The sequence below is a fragment of the Lontra canadensis genome, unplaced genomic scaffold (genome assembly GCF_010015895.1).
Source record: "Lontra canadensis isolate GAN:19392208 unplaced genomic scaffold, GSC_riverotter_1.0 scaffold425, whole genome shotgun sequence".
NCBI lineage: Eukaryota > Metazoa > Chordata > Mammalia > Carnivora > Mustelidae > Lontra > Lontra canadensis.
In genome coordinates, this window is record NW_022631418.1 from 1 (window position 1) to 21,546 (window position 21,546).

A 21,546-nucleotide genomic window follows, 5' to 3' on the forward strand; every position below is an offset into this window, starting at 1 on the left:
GTGTGACATAAGAAAAACGCTGACATTGAGACGGGAGTGTGGGGGGGGACCTTGAGCAATCTAGCTTAGCTGTTTGACAGTGAGGCCCAAATGCATCTATCTACAAATAGGCCTAAATTATGAAATGCTAAATTATTAGTTATACACCACCAAAAGCAAGTGATTAAAAAGAAGTAAAGTTACCACACTATGTCTCAAAAGCAAGCCTGAATACTTGGGCTCTAAAAGTTCACGAAATCATGAAATTGAACATCCAACTCTTGATTTTGGCTGAGGTCATGATCTCATGGATAGTGAGATCAGGCCCCGTGTTGGGCTCCACGCTCAATGGGGAGTCTGCTTTAAGATTCTCTCCCTCTGACCGTCCTTCTGCTCTCTCTCTCTCAGATAAATAAACCTTTAAAAAACATCCTACTCATTAAAAAAAATAAAGTTTACAAAGATATTCTAGATCTGTATATATAACATTCATGCACAAAAAAACATTAAATAATTATGATACATGGTTTTCAGCTAAGAATGAGGTATTAGGTAATTACTGTTTTACAAAGCTGTTCTTTTTGAAAGACAATTTTCTAAAAATAACCTTTAATGCCAGTGACGGAATCAGTACAGTTTCCCCACACACGTCTCTAAGTTGGTTCTGTGTTTGCTTCTAGGCTAAAGCGTGCCTCTGTGCCTCAACTCTCTTCCTCACTGTTGCCATCTCCAAGCTGTTTCATTCCCTCACTGTGACTAAATATTATCCAGAGAACCAAACAAATAACACAAAAGATGACAGAATCAATCTCCTTGTCGTTTCTAGGCATCCCACTGAGTGTGTGGTTGTAAATATTTAATAACAAATGGCCCCCCAGGAAAAAAAAGGGGGGGGGGGGGAGGTATGTCCTGGATTGTAGCATTTGCCAATTTCCTCCATATAAATAGTCCCACCATGACTGTTATCAACCCACCCACAGACACCACTGAACATGGACTCGAAAAGACAAGTACAGCAACACACTGCTATCCAGCATTTCCGCCATGAAGATACAACTGACCTAAAAAACCTCGAGAGCACAGATCATATCAACAGGGCATAAAATAACCAGGAAGTGGGAAGTTCTCAGTAATTATTATCTTTGTTATTAAATATAATTTAAACCGTAGGTTTGTATGTTTAATGTTTAATGATGGCGATGTTTAACAACTGGCTCACAAAATGTCTGAAAACTTGACAACCAGCTCTTTCAGCAGTGTGCGCGCCATCTGCGGTACTCTAGTGACGTGGTCTGCTCAGTCCCGTTGCATCATCCTGGGCAAAGCTACAGTGGAATGGTAGGGACATCAGTACCTTCCCTGGCTCCCACAACTTCAATACAGCAGGAATCAAAGAGTAAAAGAAAAGAAGGGCTACTCTTACAGAAAACCATGCCAGGATACGGGAATATGGGTAATAATGGCCAGTATCTGTTATTTTCTAGTTATCTTCATTGACTATAACAATGTGAAGCTGTAAGTTGAAAAATGAGGATAAATAGTGCATTACATAAGATGTATCAGTGAACACACCCCAAGTAGCCAACAAACAGTCAGGAGCCTGTTCTGTGTGGGGAAAAGACCTACGCCACAGCATGAAAACAGGTACTAGGCCAAAATCCTGCCCATGTTGGGAAATCCAGGGTAAGCATGCCACTGGAATATGACCAGTGCTTTCAGAAAGGTGTAGCTCAAAATGGTCTCTCAGAAAACTTAAAAGAACTACAGGGAAAACAAGAATGTGCTGTAAAATACAAGAAAACTATATGCAATCTCAGTTGTTTCCACTAGCTAATTGTGTGATCTCACACAAGAGTAAAGCCAATCAGTATTTACCTACCACGTACCAGACACTATACTACAAAATGAGAGAAACATGGTGAAGAAGACAGACGCAACTGCAGCCTTCACGGAGTATATATTCTAGAATACACACAGCCTAACATTTGAGAGCACTGGTTTACTGATCTATAAAATGGGCTGATCACTATTCCAACCTTGCAAAACTAGTAGGATAACTACATGAGATAATGCAAATGACACAAAGGGTAGTCTTCTCCTTTCTGTGATTATCTAAATGTGTTCCTTTTGTAGAAAAGTAAATGACACCAACATTTTCGATCATTTTTTATGATCTTCTCTGGGAAAAAGCTAAAGAGGAACAGAGATGAAGAGACCTCCAAAATTCTAAACCATCTGAGTGATTATATAAAGAAATGACTACTGTGACCTCCAAGAGTTTTTACAGATTTTGATTCTTTAGCCATAACCTTAGACAATCATAATTATTCCCCCCCTCTTTTTTTTAAGGTTTTATTTATTTGACAAAGAAAGACAGCACAAGCAGGGGGAGCAGCAGAGGGACAGGGAGAAGCAGGCTCCCCACTGAGAAAAGAGCCTGATGCAGGACCCTATCCCAGGACCCTGGTATCATGTCCGGAGCCCAAGGGAGACACTTAACTGACTGAGCCACCCAGTCCGTTAAAGCCTCCTTTTTCTTTCTTTCTTTTCTTTTTCTTTTTTAAGTAAGATTTGTTTATTTATTTGAGAGAGAGAGCACAAGTGGGAAGGGGAGAGAGAGAGAGAATTTTGAGCAGACTTTGCACTGAGCAGGGAGCTTGAAGCGGGGCTTGATCCCAGGACCATAAGATTATGACCTGAGGCGAAATCAAGAATAGGACACTTAGCGGACTGTACCCTGTGGACAGTCATAATTATTCTCAAAGGAGGAATGAATATAGGAGAGCTACAGATCTAGATTCTAGAGTGCGTGGACAAGCAGATCATGAGAGCACATGCATTCAAGTGAATTACTTCTGATTATACTCATAAGAACCCATTTCAATGGGGAGAGAGAAAACAATTCAACATACCTACATGCTCTCAAACAACCAAAAAAGGGCTAATAATCATTCACTCACTCACTCACTCACTCATTCACTCATTCATTCATTCACTCCACAAACTCATTCAATAAAAATTTACAGGGCATACTTTACGGCACTAGAAATACAGCAGTGATCAAAACACTCCAATACATACTGGAAAAAAAACAGACTCACAAGCTTAACTGTAAGACTACAATCCTCCTAATTCAGAATGAAATATGCTCACTTTCTACCCAGAGTCAACACGGACACACACTCTGATCTAGATTAATTAATGCAGGATATAAAACTGAAATAAACTTCAGAGATACTTACTCGGAATAGGACATATTTTAGTCCCTGGATTCTATCCAATTTAATCTCTTTCTTTTCAACCTCAACAGTCTGCGATGTGCCTAGCAGACCCTGCCCCTGGCAAGATGTAATATAGCTTAAATAAATTATTTGTTGAAATGAATTAAATATAATTTCCTGAAGGGTCAATCCGTCTAGTAATATAAATCAGAGCATTTTAAGTCCTTTATGTACCAAGTAATACTGAGAAGACCTCTTCAGACACCCACAGTCTCAAACTTCCACAGAATTCAGTCATTCACCTGGTAAACAGAAACGCCCTCCAAACAATAAAAACACATACTTCTCAAAAGAACAGAATGAAACAATCTGTCCTGACAACCAAGTTATTTTCTAGTACAAACAGACATATGTTGGAATACTCCTGCATTTCTTGACCTAATGTGATTCACAAAGATTACAGCAAAATTCAAGGCTGTGAACACCCAAGTCGTATAAGTAAATAATGTCTGGCAGTTTTCTTTATTTTTGTACCTATCACCACCATTTGTAAATGTTCTGTTATGTGGACATTTTTATGAGACAAATTATAAAATAGGATTTTACTTGTAGAAAACAGAATAAAAATTTATATGACTTTAGAACTGAAATTTAGTGCCCTGAAAAACAAAGAGTATGAATTTCAATCTAGAGTAAGTCTGTAAAAAAAACTTCAATTGTATTGTATACATGTATATGTATATTGTTCTGTATACAGAACAAACTATAATTTGGTCAAAAGTATATTTAATCATAAAAAACAAAAAAAGTCAAGTCATTCAACAGTCTTACTGAGATTTCCAGTATCAATGAAGGAAACTACTTGAGACTACCCTTTCACCCCCTCAAAAATTCACTGAAATACAGAATTCACTTCTGGGTAAGCTTTTCTTATAGCAGTAAGAATGCAATATTCCTGGAATATCCTGAAAAATACGTAACACTCAAGAGTAAGGTATGAAAGTAATTTATGTTACTAACTGAAAACTGTAATAAAATACTTGATGTGATGGGGCAGAAAATAGTTTCCCTCAAGTAACAAACTTATATTCACCTATATTTATCTATATTCCAAGAACTGAAAGTAATGGCAATAATTCATTATTTTTTCTCTCTTAAAGCACTATGCCAACCCTTCCAACAAGATGATGCTCACCTGTAGCTACTTTTTTTCAAAACACGAACACACAAATAGCAAAACCCCCAAGTCGGCTATAATGAAATTTTCCTCTTCTGTAAGTCATATTTATAATTCCTTTTTTTTCTTAAGTTCATTTAAAAAGTCAGCTTTCAGACCATTTCCACACATCTGAAGTGATGATCTTTTTCTCATTAAATTCAGCAAGACTGGCTGTTAAGTTTTCAAATTATTCATTTTCCCCTTTAAAAACAGTAACTTCCTGCCTCTCGCACCAAACAATAACCACTAGGATCAAAATGCCACATCTTTCAGTACTTCCTTGAACATTTACACACACATACACAAACACATGGACACATACTGACACATATCATACACACACACAAGAAGTATTACTTCCGAGAATCTAGAATCTTTTTAAACTTGATGTTGTGAATTCCTCTAAGTTCTCAATTCACCATAAAAAATGACAATTTATATATAAAGTGGGCTTAAGGAGCCCCTGGGGGAACTCAGTAGGTTAAGCTCTTGTGTGCCCTCAGCTCAGGTCATGACCTCAGGGTCCTGGGATTGGCCCCACACCAGGCTCTCTGCTCAGCAGAGAGGCAGAGCATGCTTCCTCCTCTCTCTCTCTCTCTGCCTGCTGCTCTGCCTACTTGTGATCTCTGTCTATCAAATAAATAAATAAAATCTTAAAAAAAAAAATGACAATTTATATAAAGTGGGCTTAAGGAGCCCCTGGGTGGCTCAGTAGGTTAAGCGTCTGACACTTGACTTGGGCTCAAGTCATAATCCCAGGGTTATATAGCCTGCTTAGGAGTCAGTCTCTCTCTCTCTCTCAATCTTGCTCTCCCTCCCTCTGCCCTTTCCTCCTGTAAAAAAAAAAAATTTTTTTTTAATTTTTTAAATAAAGTGGGCTTAGAATAAATATTGCCAAACCAGACTTACTGACTGTAGTTGCCTGTAAGTTTGGTAAAAGATACCAAGCAATTGATAAGTAAACAACTACATACATTTCTAACTTTATTATTACACAAATTATTTACACAGCAAGAGAGAAATCACTGCACCAAAAAAGAAATCTGATGGTGTTCATCTAAGTGATCTAGTTTTAAGTTATAATATATATAAGGAATACACCCTCGCAATGATTTTTCAATAGCACAGACACAATTTTCATGTAACTCAATGTCGACTTCTCTTCAAAGAAATAGAAAGTATAACTGCACTTGTGTAATTGGTAAAATTCTGAAAGTAGTAAGATACTTAGAGATGTGAAAATTGAAACCACGAAGAGATACCATCATAGAACTAGTTACTAGACTGGAAAAATGCATATACAGATGTTCATTTGTTTGCTTATTTTTTAAGTTAACTCTATGCCCAATGTGGAGCTTGAACTCACGACCCTGAGATCAAGAGTCACGTGCTCCAGTGACTGAGCCAGCCAGATGGCCCTGGAAAATATTTAAAGTCTGAAGTTACTAAAGGCTGGTAAGATCGAGGGAGAAAGCCCTGCAGTATTCTGGGAAAAGCCGCCATTATTTAGTAAAGGTATAATTCCATTCCATGGTAAATATTCCAGAGAAACTCCTATAGACCTGGAGACACAAACAGGAATGTTTGTAGCTTCACTGTTCATTCCCAAAAACCAAGAACAACCCAAATGCTCAAGAGAGGAACATAAAAATAAGGAATTCGAACCCTGTATGATAATCAAAGCATGAATGAAGACCTACACATCATCTCTGAAGTTCATAAACTAGTATTTAGCAAAAGAAGTCAGGAAAGAACGCACAGAGTATGGTTTCATTTATGTAAAGATCAAAAACAAACTAAACTACGTTTCTCTGTGTGTGTGTGTGTGTGTGTGTGTACACACGTACAGGTGTCCACGAGAGCCTCTGTGCATATAGCAAAGCTACAAAAAAAATGATTATCCCCAAAGGTAAGTGACGGGCAGGGGAAGGGGAAGAGGACGGGGGGAACAGATTTGATAAGGAAAGGCACAGAGCAGATTTGTTAGTAACTGATTATTCATGTTTACAGTATTTATATACTTTCTCAGTCATCTTTCTTAATCACGGTTACTCAGAACTGTATGATCTAAGCGGGTGATACGGATATTTAGAACATGTATTTTATGTATATACTTTACATATAAACACATATTTTATGTATTTTTTATGCATTCTCATGTATGTCTGATAGCTCGAGATTACATTAAAAAGTTCAGATTTGAGCTTCTTAAAAAGAATGACTTTTTGTGGTACCACTGTGGTTTTGTCGATGCTTTGATTTGGGGTCACGGGCAGAAGTAAGGAAGCATGCCGGTTCTAACACAGAGAGGTTCCTTAGAGCCCAAAGCAACCATAGGTAAACCACGCTCCAATTCCTTTAGTATGTAAATACCCAGTCCCCTAAAGAACAAATGCTAACAACACAAAGAGAAAAAAATGTAAAACTGTACTAAAGAAAAAAAAAAAAAAACACCCAATAACAACAAGTGCTGGTGATGATGTGGAGAAGCTGGGAAAACTCTCACTGCCAGTGAGAATGGAAACTGCTGCAGCTGCTTCGGAAAACAGTCTGGCAGTTCTTCAAAAAGCTAAATATTGAGCCTCCACGTCACCCAGCTAACCCCACTCCTAGGTATATACTTAGGAGGAATAAAAACATCTATCCTCACAAAAACTTGTACACAGATGTTCCTGGGGCCATTATTAGTAACAGTGACAAAGTGGAAACAACTCACAAGTCCATCTGTTGATGGATGGGTTAATAAAATACAGAATGCCTACATGGTAGAATATTAATCTGGCAACTTTAAAAAAGTGAAATACTGATATATGACACAAAATAGATGTACCTTAAAAACTATGCTAAGTGAAAAAAGCCAATCGCAAAAGACCACATACGATATGATTCCGTTAATATGGAATGTCCAGAATAAGCAGCTCTCTAGAAATAGAAAGTAGATTCGTAGTTGCCTACGGGCTGGGGATATGGGGAAATTGGAGGTGACCGCTAATGGGTAGAGGGCTTTTTGCAAGTGATGAAAAGGTTCCAAAATCCATTGTGGCGAGAGTTACGCAACTGGGAATATAGGAACGACTGAATTATACACTTACATAGGCAAACTGTAAGGTAGGTGAATTATACCTCAATAAAACTGTTACTAAAAAACACATTACAGGGGATCCCTGCCATAAATAACAACAGTCCTTAGAGGCTGTCAGGCTTTGTAAACACATGCATGTGTCAAATGAACTTCTATAATCTCCCCAAGTCAGGAGAAAGTGGCCTACTTGTAAACGGACATGCTGCACAAAATGGCTTTGTTTCCAATTCTCATTATGGTTATCACTGGGTTTTGATTTTCTCCATCAGAGGCTGGGCAAGAATCCCCGGTAGCCTGCAGAACGTGCTAAGTCTTACATGCACGCAAAGCAGTTTCTTCTATAGGAAACCCATCACCTCTTTTCTGAAGTGATTTTCCAGGTCTCTCCACGAGAGGAAAATCTGAAACTCACTAAATTCGTTAACCAGAAGGCTTCTTTGTGCTTTCTTGACTTCATATGTAGAGTGGCTTCCCCCCCACCCCGCCCCAAACCACACTGGAAAATAACAGGATTGGAAAAGTGATCAGTTGGTTCACATTCCACCCCACCAATATCCAGCAGCCTGCCCCAACGCAGACGTGAAAGTAAGGCCATTCCAATGCCTGTGGTGCTATTGCTAATCCAAGTTCTAACAGTTAACCATGCACACAGCTGAAAACGTATAGAAATACTGTACCAAGAATAATCAGTAACAGGAAGAAGACAGATTTTTGAGAACTTCCTAAAAATAAAAGTCAAAATCACTCCTAGCCTCCTCTTTGGTGGCCTTTGGAGGCCTTATTTTCTTGACATCCCCTTTTTCCCATCTCTTTTAAATTTATTCTATCTCAACATACAATATGCATAACTGTAGGCTGCCCACAATCCTCTCGACGGTAAGCTGGGGTGAAAAAAACAAAATGGGAAGGTCTTCACGTTCCCATTTGGAGGGATTCCTTCCATTGTTCTGCATTGGTAGTTAATTATAGCCAAACTAAATGTTCAGTAATAGTTTACTATCAGGCAGCTTCTTTATTTTAAGCACAAAAAAATAAAAAAGCCAGTGTTATAAAAGTGTAACCCTCATCTTTATAGACAATGAGTATACTTTAAAAAATGCAATCATATACACTTTTCTATTAACCTTACTCCACTACTGGATCCTGCCTCCCTAGGTCATCAAACTGACTTTCTGATTTACAGTTGGCCTTTTCATTTCTCTTTTCTATGACAATCCTCAAAGGAGTGGACTGATTATTATTTAGAAGGCAGTTTTAAGGTCTTTAACTTTTCAGCATTTCTCCCATAAGATTTAATATGACTTCTTAGAGTTGGGGTCTAAACCCTGGATGTTAACATAAACCACAGCAAGGACCGGACTCAAGTGAGCAAGCTGGCAACCGTAAAGAACAACAACAACAAAAAACATAGAAAAGAACCTGAGAAAATGTCAAGTCGACACCTGCAGGACACAAGGGGCAGCTCCTCCCCAGGAGGTGGAAAGCCAAATCCACAACAGGCAGGGTCCAAGAAGCACAGCCCAAAGTGCATCTAACTCCAGGCGTAACATCTACAAACAGAGCTTCCATTCGGGAGAAAGCCTGGGGGCTGACTGTCGTGTGGCGCACGGTACCATCGGGCAGTGGTGCCCATTTCCACAGCGGCCTTCAGGACCATGGCCGGTGCAACAGAACAGCTTACCCTGAGGCCGAAGGCTGAAATACTCCTTCCAAGGCAGATCCTAGTCAGTCGTCCCCTCCCTAACCCCTCCACCACCCCCACCAGCCCCACCACCCCCACCAGAGACCCTGTTCACCGAAGAGCCCAGGGCAGGAGAAGACCCATGTACACAGACTGGACCCCGAAGTGCTTTTCATACATCCACCACATGGATCCCAGAAGGCACCCACCTCCAGGCAAAAGCTGCCTTAGAAAGCGGTCCTCCAGGCCTGCAGCCCTCCGGGTTTCAGAGCCACAGAAAATGATTTCGTATCTCTAAGCTCGTGAGGGTACAGCTCCTGAACCAGTTCCCACACTAGGTTCCCACACCAACAGACAGGTTAGGACTCAACAGAGAGGAGATGGCCCTAGGTTACAGCAGGGACGGGTGGGCTGGCCACGAATTTCAGTGAATGTCAGGTAAAGCTAGCATGTGAGCAATGGGTTATAGGAGACGTAGACATACACACGCAGGCCATAGAACCAGCATCCTACTCTTCTGTCTACAGCACATCCCTGCAAGAAAAGGTTTCCGCTGGGCCCAAATGAGGGGGCTTCCCTACATAATGGCTGGTAAAGCCAACGTACAGGTGTTCACACCACACACCCAACTGCTCCAGACCAACGTGCTCTCTCCACACAGACAGGATGTCCACACTGCATGAGGTACCGGCCCATTTAAGGACTCCGTTTCCTACCTGTAAAACATGAAGGCGAAACTAACTGACCTCTACTTCCACACACCCCGCAAGTCTGAAATGTTACACTATCTGTGCTCTCAGAAGAGGTCAGAACACAGAGAAGGTTGAAATGCGGGTAATGTACCTTAAAATACACAACTAAGGGGTGGGCTTTTTAAAATGGACTTGAACCTTAATTTTTAACTTTCTACTCGACGTAGTTCCTGTTCTGATTATCAACAGCTGGTATTTTAAGCCAAAGAGAACCAAAGATCTAGTCTCTATGGTCTCTCGAGATTTAAAGTCACTCAGGGACCTCAGTGATAGCATACAGAACGTCAAACCTACAAACCCATTATTATTTAACCTGTCTTCGTGTTTTTGCACACTTCCTTTGTGGTTTTCCTACTGATTTTCTCAGAGTAAGTCAGAGCTGAACCAAAACTCCTAATTGTAAACTCCTATTGACAAGTACTTAAGAAGAAGTGACATGCCTCTTTTGGGTCCAGAATTTACCTTAAATATCTAAATCATTTTTTAAAATCATTTTAAAATGAACACCATTTTTAAAAATACCAGGAGCCAAGGTTAGTGCTTACTATACACAGCAAGAGTAATCAAGAGAGTACGGTTAAAGAGATAGAGACATGGATCAATGGAACAGAAACAGAGGACCCAGAAACAGACATACATAAATACAGACAAATGACTTTTTTAGAACATTTTATTTATTTATTTTGGGAGGGGTAGGGGAGAGAGGGAAGGAGAGAGAAGGAGAGGTTGGGGGCAGGGAGCAGGGAGGAGAGGGAGAAGCTGGATCAAGACCTGAGCCCAAGGCAGATGCTTAACCAACTGAGCCTCCCAGGTGCCCCCACCCAAATGATTTTTAACAAAGGTGCAAAAGCAATCCAATGCGAAAAGTATTTTCACCAAATGGTGCTGGGAGAAATGAACACTGATGGGGGCGGGGGTGGGGGGGGTGGGTAGTGATAAGACCAAATGCTGGCAAGGATGAGGACAACAGGGGACACTCATACACTGCCAGTAAACGTAAAATGGCAGGGCCACTCTGACAATGTTTGGAGTTTCTTACAAAACAAAATACATAATTATAAAACAACACAGCACTGTATATCCCAGAGACATGAAAACATGTTCACACAAAAACCTGTACACCTATGTTCACAGTAGTTCTACTTATAACTGCCAAACTAAAAGCAAATGTCCTCCACAGGTGCGCCATCAAACTGTGACTCATCCATACCGTGGAATAACTACTCAGCAATAAAAAGGAATGATCAGTAAACACACCTTGGACGGTTCTCAAATGATGCTCAGAGAGAAAAGGCCAATCTTAAAAAAATAGATACATAAAGAACATCCTATATATATTGAATATATATATATTTGATATATAGGATATTCTTTACGTAAAAAGATCAAGGAGATGGAAAACAGGTAAGAGGTGTTAAGAGAGGCTATAATGTAACACAAGGTGGCCTTTTTGTGAAAGAACATCCTGGACTGTGGTGAGGACTACACAAATCTACACACACATACACACGCAGACACACACACACACACGAGTCCATGTAAAGCTGGTAAAATCAGAATATAAAAATACACGGAATCTACCTGCTTCCCCTCCCACAACTTCCTGTAAATTTATAATTATTTCAAATTTAAAAAAAAAAAAATTTTTTTTAAATACAGAAGCTTTAGTATCATCTAGAGTTCAAACTCCAGTTCTGCTACCTTACTACTGTGGGTAAGTTATTTGGCCATTCTGAACTTTTGTTTCTTCATATTTTAAATAAGCTTAATAGCATTACTGGCAGCTTACTGAGAATTAAAAACAGGGGCAAACATATTTCATCTACAATAAATGGGACCAGACGGCAAAATTTTTCAAAAATGGTTCCATATATGGTACTGCTTATGAGTAAGTCACACAGTGTACCTACAACTTCTTACAATCCATTTGTAAATGTGCCTTTCCTTATTTGTAAACAAAATTCAGTTTACACTTAAGAGCATTATGAGGGCAAGAGCCATGCCACCACGTAGATCAGAATACTGAAGACAAATAAACTTTCGATAGGCCATGAGCTGATGAAAGAAACCTCGAAAGGTTAAGCAAACATTCTACAAGGGAAAGCGATTTGACCTGGAATTTGATATGGTTCATTTCCACATGAAGATCAAACAGATTAATTAGCTGCTTTTTAACCAAATAAATTCCAGTTGCTTTGGAGAATGAGCATGGAAATAAAATTTGAAAAAATCAGCAATGGCCACTTTTCACTGCAAATCCCCCTTCTAGAGCAAGGCTTTCCAGATTCGGTCAGCAAACCACACAAAGACCTGTTCCAGATCTGGGCTGGCAGTGGGACTGTCCGGCCCACCTCTTCCCTCCCAGTGTAAGGAAATCCCTGTGACTGTCCCTTGCTGGCAGCCCCTGGGAGAGCCTGCCTGCCAGCAGCAGCCCAGCCTGCCAGCAACACTCCCGCACCCAACCCTGAAGGCTTCCTCCTGCCTTCCTCCAACACGGGATCAAATGCCGCTTGGCAGCTGCCACTGAGGCTGCGTGGCTAATGGTGGGGACAAGAAAGAGCACCTCTTACCGAGACTTGCGTCAACCTGTATCTGGGAAAGAGAAGAAAAGACAAGACACCAAACAAATGAAGCCCTAAGTTCTTTTTTTGCAAAATAATTGCATTAGTTGATGCAACTGATGACAGCAAAACATATGAAATTAATAAAGACTTTTTTTTTCAATAAAGCAAAGAGACTCACTAATGCGGCTTTACAAAGACTCTGAAGTTTCATTTCAACAAAGAATGTCCTGAAAATTTGTAATGCACAAATTATCTCATTACCATCACACAAAAGAATGATCACTCCCACTGCCTTGGCTTCCTACTCACAGTTGTATTTGAAGAACAGATTCACCAAGAACATTTGGAAATTAAGAGTCTCTGGTTACTTTTTTTTCCTCCACAGTATTAGCAGAGAGGAAAATTAAAGCATATAATTATATATACAACACCCCTACCACTAAGAGAGGATTAACAGATAGAGCTGTTTCTCCCCACCTAGTCCCTTCGCAAAGTTTAAGCCCAGCCGGCAACAGCAACAGATCACCACAAACAATTTGGAGTAACTTTCTAACTCCACCAGTGTATAGCCTATGAAAAATAAATCAAGGTCTAGTGAGAGGAAATCAGAGGACGTTCCTGAAAGCATAAGTACACCGTTACTATCCATTTAATAGAGTTATCATACATCCTCTCCCTGCCACGCTTATTCAACTTGCTTTTCTTGCAAATTCATTTGCTATGGGCTGAGGCTTCTGTTTCCTGAGCTGAGGGTGGTAATTTGGGGAGCAACAGAAGAGAGGCTTACAGGGAGGAAGAAACGCTGGAAAATATGGCCAATGTAAAGGACTTGCAGAAGGTCCTGTTAAGTTCAAGTCCATCTACAACAGACATTGGAGCAGGAGTGAGATCATAGGCTAGACCTGAATCTGCCTCAGTTTTATTCCCTAAGCGAGGGTAAACAACCCACCAAACAAATCTGGGTGAATTATATGTATAAATGGTACACCGGGAACCAAGGGTTACACCGCAACCCAAAAGCCACCCAGTACTGACCTCGTAGGGATGCTACACAATAAAGAAAAGCAGGTATCAAATTGCTCCGCCCACCCCAGAGTCCTCAATCAGAGGAACTCGTAGGAGCTTAAAAGATCAAGAGAACTTTTTGAAAACTGAGAAAGTTTTCCCAATCTCTGCGGCAGATGGCCTCCACATTCTCCTATGGCGCTGGCTGAGTATTTGAAGGTCATCTCGCACTTTCTCTTTGTAAGTTTCCAATTTCTGTAATTTAAACCACACTTAAAAAATTTAAACGATGCTCAAAAGGTGCTGATGGGCCTTCCTTTCAAAGGTTTCCTTTCATCTGCAATCTTACTCCACCTTCACCTCACACCTATAGTAGTGACTAGTAGTGACTAACTCCATGGTTTCTAGCTCCCTAGCCTACGAATACACAGTGCTTGTCCGAAAGCTGCACTGGAGGCAGGGAGGCCAGGAGAGGCTTCTACAAGAGCTGAGATGATGAAGGCTCCAAAGCAGGAGACAGAGAACAGAACTTCTATTCTTAGACACTCTGAAAGTCTCCACAGTACTTCCTAACAAACTGACTTGCCTGAAAAGTAAATTTTCTTACCTATAAAACGAGACCAGCAGATTACCTCAGTGGTTTTTCAAAGTATGTATGAGTACAAAGTGGTCAGGGAAGAGGTTTCAAGGGCCAGTGCCAGAAGAGAGATGAGCAGGTACACCCCAGGCCTCTCTGCCCCCAGCCCGCCCACATGCATCTGGTCTAGGCGTGGAGTTCCATTTAAGACTAACTGAAGAATGGGGGCATCTGGGTGGCTCAGTGGTGAAGCATGTGCCTTTGGCTTAGGTCATGATCCCAGGGTCCTGGGACTAAGCCCCATAATGGGCTTGCTCGGTGGGGAGCCTGCTCCTCCCTTGTGCCTGCAGCCCCCCCGCCCCACTTATGCTCTCTCTCTCTCTCCCTCTGACAATAAATTAATTAAAAAAAAAAAAAAAGACTAACTGAAGAAAAGTTTCTACGATAACTTTCAGAACAGAGGATGCCACTAAATGTCTAGATCAAAGCAGAAGTCCCATCCCAATCCGAAATTCCACACTAACTTGACTTTTTCAGCCCTTCAGAAGGCAACAAGGCGTTGTCCTTGGACCACCTCGGAGAAGCAAACAAGCACCAGGAGGAGGATGAAGTAGGTGGATACTGAGCATCACATGGGATTGCGGGCACCTCAGAGGGGAGCAAGGCGAGGCGGGATTCACTCCTCTCTGGTCTCTCACATACCTTCCTCCTGGGCCTGCCGAGCTGAAAAGTGCGGTTTCCACCAAAACACAAACCCCACTTTTCCCATTTTTCTGCAAGTCTGTCTGCAGGATGTCACCGGGAGGCCACACTCCCCCAGCCCAAGCGCGAGCGCGGCCCACGCAGGCCGAAGGATGCAGCCCAGCCTGGCCTTCTGAGGCGTCCCCTCACGAGTCTCTGGCAGGCTGGGTCTCACCCCAGAAGCGAACTCCTGCTGATAAGAAACCCTTCCTACCGCCAAACAAATCACCACTCCTGTTTCTCTTCCTCCTTCTTCCTCCCTATAAAAGAGGTGTCTTTTAAGCGTATCTTGAAGGAAACCTGAACAGCCAGGCGCTTTCCCCTCTTAATTTGTTCCTTATCCCGCTGGTGATTCATGCCCGCGGCCGCTCCTTCCTCAGCACACTGAGGCGGCTCTGTTCGGCTCAGTTGTGGGAGGCCACGTCAGCAGGAAACAGCGCTGGCTGCCAGGTCACATTCGAGACCGTCTGGAGCAAGTCAGCGTGCAGCACCCGCAGGACACAGGCGGCTCTATGCTCTCCCCCAAGCGAAGGGAGCGCGGAGCCTGGAAAAAAAAGGCTGGCCTCTGCGGGCCACAGCCACACAAGCTAAGCTTAGGGGAGACTCCGAACACTACGGGTGGCTTGCCCCATTTCTAAATGTTCCCCAAATATTTCCAATTATAGTTACTGGTTTCCCTTCTCCCTCTTTTCTTAGAGGACTTACTGCACTGCCTCCAAATTCATATTTGGAAAAGGCTGCCACGAGCCAAATCAAACTTCGTCGTGGCTTTCTGGCTCCTGAGGCGGGCGGAGAAATTCTGCATACCCAACCGATCTCAGCAGCCCTGACCTGCGCTGGATCAGGGAAGAAAACCTGAGCTGAGGGGCTGACACACAAAAGGGTCACTGTGGGTCTTTTTCCTTCCACACACACACACACACACACACACACACAGTAAAAACAGTAAACAAGTAAGATGTGCCAGATGTCATCGTGATAACTCCCAGGAGAGACTTATGACAACTAGCGCGGGAAGCACCCGGACAGAGAGACACAATGAACTGCTGACACAACAGAGTTCCCCTTCTCCGAGGCTTTGCTCTGCCAGCTTCATTATCCACAAAGCAGATGAGCCTCCTGCCCTGTCATCAGAAGGTCCCCACTGGCCTCACGCTACATCACAGAGCCTGCGTCATTCGCTTCATCTCATCCTGGAGGCATTTTATCATCTCACATCATCATGAAAGGATGAGTCCAGGACAAGACATTCTAAGGGGACCACATGCACATCACTTTTGTACAGGATACTGGAGTAACTGTTCTCTTTTATTATCAGTCCTTGTGAATCTCTTACTGTGCCCAATGTATAAACTCAGTTTCGTCATAGGTATATATGTACAGGGAAACACATGGTCTGTGCAAGGTCTGGTACTACCTGCAGTTTCAGGTATCCACCTGGGGATCTTGGAACACAACCCATTAGATACAGGGGTGGGGGGGGGACTACTATGCCATATTTTATGTAGCCAGTCCAGTAAGTTCCAAAATTGATCCTGCTCACGTAGACCAACAGGATTGAGGTTACCATGCTGAAATAGCAGGGTTCCTATGCACCTAAGAGACTTAAGTTTCTTGATGTGTGGAAATGAGAACAGGGATTCCGTAAAAAGAAGAAAACGTGGTTTTCTTCCTTGAGGGCTTTCCCTTCCACTCTTGGAAGGTGTTCTTAAGTGGAGAGCCCAAAGTCAATCTTTTTCCTCAGAAACAGCATGTGTGCTGAAGAAAATAGAGAAAGGAAGTGAAGGCAGAGAAGTCTGGGACAAGAAGGAGGGTGTGCTCATGAGAGAAAAGGCACAGAATGGAGGACAGAGCGACACACATCAACACTGCAGAGACACAGCGAAGACGGTCTGATCCCATCAGTGCTGGAAGGCATGGAGCTATGCTGCAGAGAGCAGCTGTTAATCCCCCCACCCCACCCCAAGCACACGTGGGCACACCCAAACCCAAATGCAAAAGTGACGATGTAGCTGCCAAGGGGAGTCAGAATAGGTGCACTAGGAACAATCCAGAAAAAGAGAAAACCACACAGCGCCAGGAGAATCCATGTGGCTGTAGCACTCACTTTCCATGAGGAACCAGAGACTAAAACAAAAACCAAAAATTAAAGGTACTTAGGATTTAGTGATACAGAAGGTTCTCTTTTCATCTTCAGCCATTCAGAAAATGAACACCCACAGCACATCTAATCTGAGTGGCCTCTCAATCCTGGTCCTCAGGCAGGAACTGGGCATCTTAAGTGCATCTCACCAGCACCTCCTTACAGATGAGAAACAAAATATCAGATTCAGCTACCTAATTAATTGACTGGAAACCGGACAAGTATTCTGAGTTTCACTGGCTACTCCAGGCATTACAGAAATCTAGCATTTTCACCAAAGAAAAATACTCGATGCCTTGATAAACTACAATGAAGCTTTAAAAGCGTCTCAAAAATAAAAAACTACTAAACCTCGTACACTGCTTATACACCTGGAATAAGTTTAAATTAGCTCTTATGCAAGGAAGGTATTTAGAGGTAGATGGTCTAGATCCAAGGGTAATATATTTCTTGGTTAACACTGTAGGCCAAAAAAAAAGGTGGGGGGCAGGAATAAGTCACAAGAACTAAATGTTTCCCATATAAACGTTAGAAGCACATGATAAGGTTGCTTAACTGGGTTACATTGTTTTTTACAGGATGAACCACAGAGAAGCCCTGAAAATTGTAAAAAGAAACCCAAAGTGAAAATCTTACCAAAAGTTTTAGACAGAACGCACACCAAGTGGTAACACTGGAAATTGCGCACGCGCGCACACACACACACGTATTCATATGTATTCATACATATATATGCACTTAAAAGGGGGGGGCCTTTGGGGCTCCTGGGTGGCTCAGTGGGTTAAGCCTCTGCCTTCGGCTCAGGTCATGATCCCAGGGTCCTGGAATCGAGCCCCAAACTGGGCTCTCTGCTCAGCGGGGAGCCTGCTTCCCCCTCTTTACTCTGCCTGCCTCTCTGCCTACTTACGATATCTCTCTCTTTGTCAAATAAATAAATAAAATCTTAAAAAAAATCATTTTAAAAATAAAAAATAAATAAATAACTAAGTAAGTAAAAAGGCCTTTTGGCATAATGGGAGCTACATTTGGTGAGAAGCTAAAACGAACAATGAGCATCACAAGATTGTGATTTGTGTATTAAATTCTCCAGGACATATTTAGAAGGGATAATGTTTAACAAATGAATCACATTTCTACAACTGAAAAACAGACAGAAGAGTAAGCTATTCCAATTTTTATACACACAAGGAAACACGAACTGATGATGCAAACACAGAACTAGGAAAAACCCATATCAATCTGTGATTTTTAAAGACCTAATTAAATCTGAGAGAGAAATGAAAAACTAAATCAGTGTATTTCATTGATTCTGAGTACCTTTTTCCCTCATTTTAACATCTCGTGAAATAGGAAAGCATTTTACATTGAAGGCAAGTCATTTGATGATAGTGACTTCTCTTTCGTAAAGGTATGTGACATAATGGCATATCTTAACATCGATGGCATTCTAGATCCAAAAAGATGATAGCAAATGATCCTGTGAAACCAGCGCAAAAAGAATAAGCATGCGTGCTATTCTGTAGATGAGAGACAAGCAGCAAGGCAATGCGACCCAGTTCATGGAAAAAAGGTAGGCACAACAAGACACATATATATGGAGTCAAGACACATATATATGGACCCTTTTGCTGAGGCAGTATGCCTAGGATGAGAAAGCATCTCTTTTTGTGCTTTTAGGAGTTTTCCCATTCACAAATAACTTAATACCTTAAATACTAGATGACAGAAATAAAATCCAAATGTTTTACCAAATGCAATGTAAATTAATGACACTCAGGACAATTCAATCTTCAAAAATATACTGGGTACCAATCATAACCAATCATACCTAAATCTCCGGAGGTAGGGACCCAATTATCACTTGTTTTAAATCCCAAGTGATTCAGCGGGACAGTGAGGGATGACCACCAGTGGTGTAAAGCGTCCAGCATACAGCAGGTGCACAACACATTTTTTAAGATTTTATTTATTTGATAAAGAGAGAGAGAGAGAGAGAGCTGAGCGAGCACTCATGCGCGCACAAGCAGCAGGAGCAGAAGGCAGAGGGAGAGGGAGAAGTAGGCTCCCCGCTAAGCGGGGAGACTGATGAGGGGCTCAATCCCAGGACCCTGGGATCATGACCTGAGCTGAAGGCAGAGGCTTAACTGACTGAGCCACCCAGGCATCCCCACAAATATATTTTAAAATGTGGCAATTACTGAGTGAGAAGCCAATTTAAAAATGGTGCCAGGTACCACTGCAGTAACAGAGTTTTGCTGCTTTCTGGGGTTTGGGTTTGTTTTTTGTTGTTGTTTTGTTTTTTTTTTTTTTACTTTTTTCTTTTTTATTAATGGAGTATGCTGGATATCTCTATAATTGTGTTCAGGTGACTGCAGAACCTGAAAGCTTTTGCTGCTATTGATACACAACATACTGCTACTGGTCTTTTGATATAAATTAATACATACATACATCACATATATACATACACATATTGTATCATATATTTTTTTTTTTAGTTTTTTGAAACTTTAGCTGTGCTGTCAACTTTAGGAAAAGTATCCCAGTTATACTCTGTTGGACTGGCATTGTACAGAAATTAATAGCCATATTGGTCTAGAAATCTTACACATAATTTTTTCCATTTGTACAGGGGTAATGCACTGTATTAGATATGTAAGGTCTTACCTACATAGGTTTGATTACAGAAAGTAATAAAGTACTCTCTAAATTAAAAAAAAAAAGTGGCCATTATTAAAATTAAAAAAATTTATCCTGGGTAATTTTCTTTCCCTTTTTTGTTCCTAGTCAAGATTAACTTACTGCTAATAAATTTTAGAGAAATTCATATAGTACCTAAAGCGCCTCAAATGATAACTTACCATCTCACTTGCAAACAGAAAATCCTAGATAATTAAGCTCTTGAACTCTGCCTACACTTGAACCTCTTTAAGAGCTTAGACTGTTCATGAAAATTAGGCACGTATAAATGGCAGAGAACTCTAAAGGAATTAAAGTGAGAGAGTAACGAGAAATTGAAAGCTAGGAGAAACTTTAGAACAGGATCTGATCCAATCCTCTTATTCTCAGGTGAGGAAAGAGAGGCTCTGATCAATGGAACTAGACTGAATGAAAACAGAGTTAAACTTGTATCAGGGCGCTCTTGCCACAAGATTTCTTCATTTAAAAGGAAGAGTTTCAAAAATTAACAATATCATCAGCTGACTTTTACTCTATGAGTTCAAGTCCAGTGACCTCAGATGTGAACCTAAGTCAACAACAACAAAAAGCTACACAAAACAGAGAGTGTGCAGAAGGTGCAGAGTATGGACAAAGGGAAACAGGCTTGACATAAATTTAAAGAGGCCAGGTTAGCAAGGCTATTTCACTCTTCCTGTTGAGCCATTCCCTAGGTCTCCTAAATATATTACCCAGTGCCATTTTTCAGCACTCTGGCTCAAATTCGAAAGACTCTCATTTTCTCCAAAGTCTGCTCTGTGGTTAATTACTTGCCTTCTGACTACCCTGGGGAAAGCCAAGAAACAGGTAGAATGCACCTGTTGTTCTTGAGTTCCATCTGAGATGGAGGCTGGCATTCTATTCACCTCTGAGGAATGTTAATTGCTGATACCAGCATGACAGGTGCAGTGAGGAGTAGAAAAATGATCAATGAATTCAAGTCACAGAACAGCAGCAGAACTAGAGACCATGAGAAAGCTCCCCAAGAGCTGTAACTTTCATTACCAATAATCGGTCTGGAATTCAATTTGACCCTTGAAACAGAGTTTTTCAACAGGGCACAAAGTTCTGAATTTCTACAATGGTGCCCTGTCCACAGGAGGGGGAAAAAAAAAGAAACAACATGTATAATCCTGTTTTCCACGTTACTATGGAGTCATTCACCAACCCCAATGGCCTCCTGTGGCTCGCTTCTCCTCTCTGCTGTAGGCGCCATGCCTCCATTCCAGATCCTTACTGGTGTGGAGTCCTATCTCTTTTGAATTCTGAGTCACTTCCTTTCCTCCTAGTTTTATGCCCTAAAACCTTCCTGTTTCTTTAGAATATACACGCTGAAGCCAATTTCCCTATAAGTCTACCAAGTTTTTACCCCCGCCTTTGGCTTTTTGACGACACAGCTAACTGGGAAAAGAACGTGTGTGCTGATTACCTGCACACAGTGTGGTATGTTTATCTGCAGAAGTTTCCTAACTCTGTGACCGTCCCCCCCAATACACACAATGTTACTCATTCAATTTTAAAATACTCCTAGGATATCTTTGCCAATCCTATTTACTCTCATGTGGGAATGGAAGCACAAAGAAAGAGGAATTCCTGATAAAATGGCTATTGACTCAAGAGATATAAACTTGAAAGACTGTTTACAAACAAATGCTTTAAAAATAGAGTCCCCGATTCAAACGTCAGTTTGTTAAAATTCTAGAAGAGGAAGGGGGAAAAAATTTCAGACCAAGAAATAATTCTATCTTTGAGTTAATGACTGAAGAATTTGAGCCAATTCTTTCTTATTTTTTTGGCATTCACAGGACTTTTTTTCCCCCTTTTGTCCAATTCGTGACCAGACTGAATCCCAAGAGTTCTCTCT

General features: G+C 41.3%; 1 protein-coding gene across 1 annotated transcript in view; it reads right to left on the bottom strand.

Moving 5' to 3' along the window:
- Positions 1-1,274: 1,274 nt before the first annotated feature.
- LOC116862992 (fibronectin type III domain-containing protein 3B-like) overlaps positions 1,275-21,546 on the bottom strand; it is a 54,026-nt gene continuing 33,754 nt past the window's right edge. Inside the window, exon 3 of the transcript XR_004381747.1 lies at positions 1,275-1,304. The gene's annotated coding sequence lies outside the window, so the exon portion shown is untranslated. The remainder of the gene's footprint in view (positions 1,305-21,546) is intronic.